General features: G+C 47.7%; 1 long non-coding RNA gene across 1 annotated transcript; it reads right to left on the reverse strand.

Moving 5' to 3' along the window:
- Nucleotides 1–1,301: 1,301 nt before the first annotated feature.
- On the reverse strand, nucleotides 1,302–3,912 carry LOC133216272 (uncharacterized). The gene is made up of 3 exons (XR_009726599.1): nucleotides 3,799–3,912; nucleotides 2,229–2,472; nucleotides 1,302–1,337 (listed from the first exon to the last, which is right to left on the reverse strand). It is a non-coding gene; the product is annotated as an uncharacterized LOC133216272 (long non-coding RNA).
- Between the last annotated feature and the right edge of the window lie 4,456 nt (nucleotides 3,913–8,368).

Here is an 8,368-nt window from a genome sequence, read left to right on the forward strand (position 1 = left end):
CTATTGTCATTATGCAGTTTAAGCCGTTTACCTGGCTTTTTCTGGTAATGGGATAGATTCATCTAAAGTGAGGGCTGGATTTTCACCTCCACAGGGAAACTGGATCCATTCAACCTATGCTTGCCCATTGCCACTTTAACCCAATAGCTTCCATAAAACCCAGTGCTGTTCATTTCTTTGAGGAGCAAAGCAATCCTCAGCCCTTTCTAGGGAGGCTTATCCAGGTAGGTCTATGCTTAGGGGCTTTGTGACTCCAACTGGGATGTGAAGGGCTGGTGCACCAAGCCCTTCAAACCTCAGCAAGGCATTTTGAGGAAGGACCTAGGAGACACGGTGTCTAAATCACCAAGTTACTTGTTTCAGAGCAACACTCCTGGATGCTGCAAAGAAATGCCCCTGCATGCAGACACAGCAGCTCTTCTTTTGAGTTTGTATGGAGATCATAGCACTGTATCTGCATTTCCCAAGCTATCTTTCCTGCCCATCCATCCATCCATCCAATCAGTAAAGCAGCAATCTGTATTTCTCTACACTATGGTCTTTACTCATTGAAACCTCAATCCAACCAAACCATTTGCCTTCTCCAGGCCTACTTCACGCAGTAGAACCCTCCACAAGGAACACAACACAGGACTGTTGCAGGTATAAACAGGAAGACTGCTTTTCCAGTGCTCTGCACTAGGAGGAGGGCCAAGCTCCATCATCAGGCAGAGAACTGCTGCTGTAACTAATATTTTGGTTCGTGTTGCAGATAAAGCAGAACTAAACTAATTACCAATTCATTTTCCTCCCTTCTCCTGGCTTTAAACAACAACAGAGCATTTGCATCTCCAAAGCCAATTAGTCACTGGGCTACAACACAGGCTTGTGACGTTGTAATTAGAGTTCATTAATGGATCGCCAACAGCAGCAAGATGGAAGCACTGTGATGAGCCTCTCTCTGCATTTCCTTTTACCTAATTACATCCTTATCTTGGGAACAAGAGCTGCTGCACACAATGAAGCCCCCCCAAACACTCATACATCCCCAGTTATGGAGTGACGGGCTTACAGTGGAAGCCTCCTTCTTGGAGGCTTTAAAATGATCCTTCTATAGATATGGAGCTTCTTCACCCTCTCTTTGCTGCAGCATCCTACGCATCACCAGCCCTTCTGTCATTTGCCACCGATTCCCCAGTTCCTTTGGATCTTCTGGCAAAACGATGTCCTTTGGGAATGGAAAAAACCCTGGACCACGTTTTCCTCACCTCCCCTTGGGTGCCGAGAGGCTTCCACAAGATCAAAACCTCCACTGCTCCTAAGGGCAGGAGGGAAGCTCCGTCTCCCAGCAGATCCCTCTGGGGAGGCAATTTCCTCATGCAGGTCACTGATATTATAACACAGGGCCATTAGTAATCAAATAAGAAAGTGCTTTCAATTAAACTGAGGGCTTCTAGCTTGGTAACAGCTTCCAATAGCAAATTGTACCACTAATACAGCGTAATTGCTGCTAATGAATGGGTAGGTAGCAGACCAGTTATTATTATGATCTTTCTCCAAGCAACATCAGGCAGCAAAACCTCTCTTGGGCTTTATGAATGTACTGTTCCTTGTGAAACGCTCCCTCGCTCTTGGGTAATTCCATGAGCAGACAGGTTTAGGGTGCTGGTAAATTTATGGTGTGCATGTTATTATTTGTCATTTTACGTTCAGTTTGGGAAGAGGCTTCACCAAGGCAGAGCACACCACCCCCTGTGATCGCCTTAGTGATGGGCTTGCTTAGCATCAGAGCTCTGGCAATGAAGTGTAAGTGGGTTTATACTTCAGATAGTCATTGGGATTTACTTATCTTTTAATCACCCATCACAGCAGGAAGTGGTTTGCATGTTTTACAGTTGTGGTGTTTTACTGCTCTGTGACCTATCCCTACTGTTACATCCTGTGTAGATGAGACTAGGGATAACCATAAATGCTCAACGGTTTATCTGTTATCAGTTTATCCATCCTCAGGTGGTGCTGTGTTCCATGGTGGGGATCAGATTGCTCCCCCTCTCATCTGGATGGAGAAAGTGAACGTTCATGATGTAGAGCCTGCAGCATCATGAAGTGCTTGGGCCATGGTAGAAGGTGGTCAGGGATGGGGAGGGAGAGTTCTTGCTCACCAGGGCTGACCTGAGGCACATGAAGGACAAGGCACAGGGGTGATTTCACAGCTGAGCAAGGAGGTGCATTACTTCCTGCTCACACACCTTTGATTCTCCATCCTGCCTTGGGATGCCCAAGGCCTTTCCACTGCCTCGCAAGCAGGCACAGCAAGGGACAAAGCCTCTGGTATAGTGGGTATAGGAGTTAGGGGCAACTTCTCCACATCCATCCATCAGTCAGCTGGAAACGGGGTCTTTGGCACCACAGGTCAACCTTACACAGTTGTGAACAGGTACCATGAGCATGTCCTGCACCAGAGCTCCTGGTGAATTAACACATGCAGGATACCTGCAGACAGCAAGGAACACAACTGGGTATGGCAATAGCTGCACTGGGGTGATGTGTCAGGGATCCAGGAGCCTCAGGGACTCTTGCTACGCTATCAGAAAGGCATAAAATGAATAAAGCACCTGACCTTTCATGCATCGACTTCAATGCAATCACCTGACACTTCTGGTTTATATCAGCGCACCCACAGATTAGCCACGGTGTCTCACCAACTAATAGCAATAGGAAGGAAGCAATTACTGGTACCGCCACTAGAGCCGACAGCAAGGCCTGCTTTGGGGAATAAAGGATTCATTTCAAATGTATATGAAGGAGATCTTGATAGCAGCAGGTGTAAGGGGAAAGAAAAGTTAAGGTAGATGGTGGGAAGCGAGATGCAATAGCAGAAGTGGAAGTCTATTCAGAACTGAAGTGCAATCATTTTACCATGGAAGAGAGTGATGAAAACTTCCCAAACCCACACACCATTTCCTTCTAGCAATAACTGAACTAAGTGAGAAAACTCACAGGGAGAAGGTACAGACAGGAAGATGGGGGTTTGCATCTCAGGATCCCCAAAATCAGAGTTAAGGGGAAGAAAGGGTGAGACTGGCATTAAACCAACAAACTTCCATCTGCTTAAAATGGACCATCTGAGTCCTCCAAGTGATGCACTGGGGTGCAAGGGCTGGTAGCAATTGGTCTGAACCAGGACCAAGCCCATCTCTTCCCAGTCTGCAGGGAGCCATCACACCGTGCAGGGATGCTCAGTGTCCATGAGCCTCTTCCCACCTCCTCTATCTTGTTTTACCTGGCTGCTTTTCTCCCACTTAATATTTCCAGGTCATTTAAGCTGCCTTATTTCCTTAAGGAGAGGCAAGTGCAGACCATAACCGGAGCTGATAAATCCTTAGACCTTGACCTCAACATTTATTTATCTGCTCAAGCTGATGCTGTTGCTCCATACCCCTGCAATATGCCCCTGCGGCCACTAGATGGCCCCATCTGAATAGGAATCACTGGTTCCCCACTGAACCAGACCTGCACCCCCGCTACCCGAGTGCTCGCCTTGACACCGACAGTGATTACAGAGGACACCACTTATCCCTCTGTCATTTGCACCGCATCAGCGCTGTTTGATTTGGTTAACCTTCGCGTCAAAGAGCAGCTAAATAAATAAACGAGCACCTCTGCAGGGTGTGCAGCACCCAAGGAGGAATCCACAGCAGCTCTGGGTAACATGGGGATACAGGAAGGTTGCACCGAGGTTGTGCTTACTCCTTTGGTTTGATGCACCCTGTTCTATCCCCCATCCTCTGTGCATCACCAGGCCAATGGGACTCTTACCTTTGCTGTCTTCCCCAGGGGAACAGGAAGGAAAAGATGCTGTTTCTTTGCTGAAAAAGCACAGCACCAAACCAGTGGCTCCCATCTCACCTTTTATGCTACAGGGGCATTAATGAACCCTGGGGTTAATCAGGGTTATTGTAGCTCCAGGTGAGGGAAAGGAAGGAGCAGAAGCGGTGTGAATTCCCCACAGGTGTTTTGGAGATAGGAAACAAGGATGGCCAGAGGGAGATGTAGCCTGTACCAGGGAAGGAGGGACTGAAACCAAACAGCCATGGGTAAAGGATGGATGCCTCAGAGGCTCCGCAGCAGGAGTCAGGGGAGGGACACTTCAGAGCTCAGCTGAACCCATTCCATGCTTGTCCTGCTCTGAGCAAAGTGCACACCCAGAGACCTCCAGAGGTGCCCTCCCATCCAAACCACTGTGTCCTGCATCCCCCCTCCTGGCTCTGTTCCTATGAAGCAGCAGCGTGGACACTGCTGCCTGATCCTGATGTTACCCAGTGGCGGCCACCACTCTGCAAAGTGCCCTCACAAGACAAATGGCATTATAGCATCCCCTGCAGGCACTGCATCCTGACCTAAAGCAGGGCCAACAGGCTTTTAGTGTCCCAAACCAGATTCTCTCCTCCCAGACTTCAGGAGCGCTCCTCATCTCCCTGTCTGCACCCTCACTGCAGTGCACAAGAAAGCCCTCAAGGGAAGAGACCTGGATTCTTGCTGGACAGACTTCTCCACAGGGACAAGCTCCTTCCCTGTTCTCATCCTTTGACTTTGACCTCAGTATAGGCTGATGCTCTCTGTTTCTCCAGGTTGTGCAAAGGAGAGCAAGCACCTTTATATCCCTTGGGCACAGGCTCTTGTTTAAAGGCAGAGGGTGCCTCCATGGCAGACCTCCCACTTCTCTTACCAAGTGCTCTGCCTGGGGATGATGGTCTTTAGGCTCAGGGTTTATTTAGCCTGGGATCAGCTATTCCCTCTTCAGCGGCCTGGTTTTGTCATGCTAGCACACAGTGTCCCAGGGGGACATTTTTCCTCTTTGGCTCTCAAAAGAGAGATCACAGAAGTGACTGGGCTGTGTGACAAGGCTCATCCCATAATATGTCCAGGAACTGCAAGACATCATTTCTCACATCACAGGAAAATCGCCCACAGCCATCAGAAAGGGGGGAAAAAAAAAAGAAGATGCTCTAATAGCAGGCCATTATCTCATGACAATGGTTCTGTTAACACATGCTAACCCTTCTGATGTGCTTAGAAAGCTGAGAAATGAAATGAAAGGTGCTGTCGCTAAGGAGAGCTTGTATTTAGTGTTGCTGTCCAAGTGGAGAAATGGGACGTGGGATTTGAGACAGTGGTCCTGCCGGCTTAAGGAAATAGATTGAAAACTGCATTTGGAGTGCAGAAACAGCATCGAGCATGTTGCAGTTTGGCTCATTTGGGATTCCAGTCATACAGGCAGTGACACTGTGGAGGATTTAGCTTGCCAATCAACATCTTATTTATTTCCTCTGAACAGGATATCTTTATTCTGCGTCCGTCTCTGCCTCCAACATCTATGGAGATTGCAGAATCAAGCAGCTTGGCTCATTTTGGTTTGGTTTGTTTTGTCCCGAGCAGCATGAGAAGTAGGAAAATATCGATAGCAGGAGACAGCTCCTTGGCACCATGGGCTGCATTCAAACTCATTCACCTCCAGGTCACCCGGCTGTGTCTGGCTCGCATCTAGGGATTACATGGTGGGGAGGCTGGAGCTCAGCTTGCTGGGGATCATCTGCTTGGTCTTGGGTAGAAATACCTATGTAAGTGCCTTAAGCAGAGGTGGATGAGGAGAGAAGAGGTTTAGAGGAGGACAAAGACTGGAGAAGAAAATCCAGCTTTCCTGTCTTGGGACTTGAAGCAGGGTCCCATGCACACGGTTCGTGTCTGTTGGCCCATGTGAAACAAGTAATGGCCCAGAGCTCAAGTGCAGAGCAGCTCTCAGCTGAATGTACCAGAGGTAAGAACCCTGGAGAAAGGCTGGGGCTGTGGACCCAGAGCTGTGGGGTCCTGTTTAAAGCCCTACCTCTCCCCAGCATGGAGCATAGCACCCAACGGGATGTGGTACCCAAGGAGATGCGGTACCCAAGGGGATGCGGTCCCCAAGGGGATGCGGTACCCAAGGGGATGCGGTACCCAAGGGGATGCGGTACCCAAGGGGATGAAATTGGGCAGCACCCCTAGGGTTTCCATCTTCTCAGAGCTGGAGCCAGTGTATCCCTTCACTCCCCTCCAGGATCTCTTCATGTCTTCATGGCCTTCTCAAGTTCCTGGAGCTCCCAAAAGGCAGAGACAGTGCTGATTTGTTGTAAACATGAGGACTGCCCTGGTAGTCTGGGCAGCCAGAGGCTTGCTATTGTTCCAGGGGAGAACCAAACCAAACCAAACCAAACCAAACCAAACCAAACCAAACCAAACCAAACTAAACCAAACCATTTCAAACAGAAACAACTGGCTGAGATTGGCTCTTTCCCTGTTATGTTTTGGGGTTCTTTTTAAAGCTTTTCCAGAACTCCCTGGGTGGGGAAAAGCATTCAAAATCTCCTTCTGCTCAAGAAAGAAACCTTTTCCTGCAGTTTTTCCCTCAAAAAAAGAATCTGGAGGTTTTTTTCCACTAATCCTCCTTGAATCAAGTAAAGAAAAAAGGTCATTTAAATGAAAGACAGTGCTCAGAAGGTTTAATCCGTTAAATTAGATGCAGTGAAATAAAACCACACCAGACACGTTTTTTCAATGAAGTATTTATATAAAAGATCTCTCTATTAAATTTGCCATTGTTTTTCCCTGAAAATATTTGAACTCTTTTACAAAACAAAACCCCGACTTCCTAAAAAGGACCATCAGAAAACAATTCTGGGCTGAAATGAATGTAACATTCTGGTTTGTTTGGGATTATGGAACAGGAAAAACAGGGTTTTCTGCAGACAAAAAACAGTAAATGCAGGACAGTGGGGAGGAAGGCCCCAGGCACAAACATTAGCACAGAAAAATGGGGTTTGCTTTAAAATTACATCTCAAGAATCTCAGAGAAGGGTGAAAGAAACAAAAAGCATCATTTCCATGTGTCAAACAGCCAAATGTTTCCATTTGCACTTTTAGTTTTGCTTTTCTTTTTTTTTCCCCCCAAAGTTTCATGTTCCTCCCACTTCATCAAATGAAATGGAGTCCAACAAAATAACCCCTCTCACTTCAAATGTCTCCAACAAAAGGTTTCCCTGCCTCACTTTCTGTGGGTAAGGTGGTAGTTTGCAGAGGAGCTCTATCACGGCCCAAGCATCTCTGTGGGCAGCAGAGCTCTGTCTTTCTCACCTTCCACCCATCATCCTCCCCACAACTCTACCAGGGTAAAGGTTTCCTACAGACACTAAAGGAGAGCTGGTTACAAAGATTAGCACTGTGAATTGCTCCTGAATTAAGGCCTTGTGCTGCAGGACCTCAGCTATTCCAACACCTAGAACAAAATAGTTACTTACTCCTATACTAACCTATAACCTATTTCAATACCTACAACAACACAGTTACTAACTCCTATGCTAAGCTATAACCTATTTCTGCTCTCTGTCTCTTTCTGCCTATGCCTGCTTTTTGGTGGGGATGGACCATTACTGTCTATTGGGGTGGCTGCAGCATCCTCCTGGCCTGGTGCATGTCAAGTGGGTGGCAGCAGACGGCTGGGTGCTGTTCTGCTCCTCTGCACCAGCTCAGCACCACGTTGGTGTCTTCTCCCATGGGTGTCCTTCATGTTGGGGCCTGGGGGGAGCTGCAGTGGCTGTTCCCAGGCACTCACCAGCACCTCCTTCCATCATCTCCATGTTGAGGAGGTTGGGGTGATCCCTCTGGAAATAGAGGGGGTGAGGTAGAAGAGCAGCTACAAAATGCAAAGGAGAGGAGTCAGCTGCAATCAGTGCAAGAAGAAACAGAGATGTCTCCTAGCAAAGCTAGGGTGTAGGCTTTAGTGGAACTAGGGTGACCCAGAAGTCTCTGCATTCATCTTCACTGCATGGGAGTCAGTCCCACCCAGAATACTTTTTCTTTCTTTTCTTTCATTCATTTGTTTCATCCCGTGGGGAAAAGAGGGAAAAAAAGAAAGAAAAAAGATAAAATATCAGTTTTTAGCGTGGGGCATAAGGGAAGGAATCTTATTGATAATAGTAAGTGCTGATGAAGAGGAAGCACATCTGCAGAGGATACTTTCCAATAGATTATTGTCTGCTGGGTGTCGCCAGCCCATTTCCTCCCATCTGAATTCTGCTGGCAGAAGCACTCCCGAGACACACAGCTTCACATCTGTACCCAGCACCAGAGCTCAGAAGAAATGTGAATCCTGGCTTTCAAATGCCAGTAATGAGAGGAGAGCGGGGGAGTGAGAATTGCTTCTTTTATTAATCAAATCCCCCCCCATCCCCATCTGCCATCCCAGAGAGCATCCTCCAAGCAGGAGGGTATCCCTTGCCTTGCTGCTTGTGAAGTCTATCCATAGAGCAGCCTCAGGGACCACGTACTCAGTTTGACAGTTCTTCCACTACCATGG

Source organism: Neopsephotus bourkii, unplaced genomic scaffold, assembly GCF_033783945.1.
Source record: "Neopsephotus bourkii isolate Nb327-2 ecotype Australia unplaced genomic scaffold, CSIRO-AGI_Nbou_v1 NB_1036, whole genome shotgun sequence".
NCBI classification, from domain to species: Eukaryota; Metazoa; Chordata; class Aves; order Psittaciformes; family Psittacidae; genus Neopsephotus; species Neopsephotus bourkii.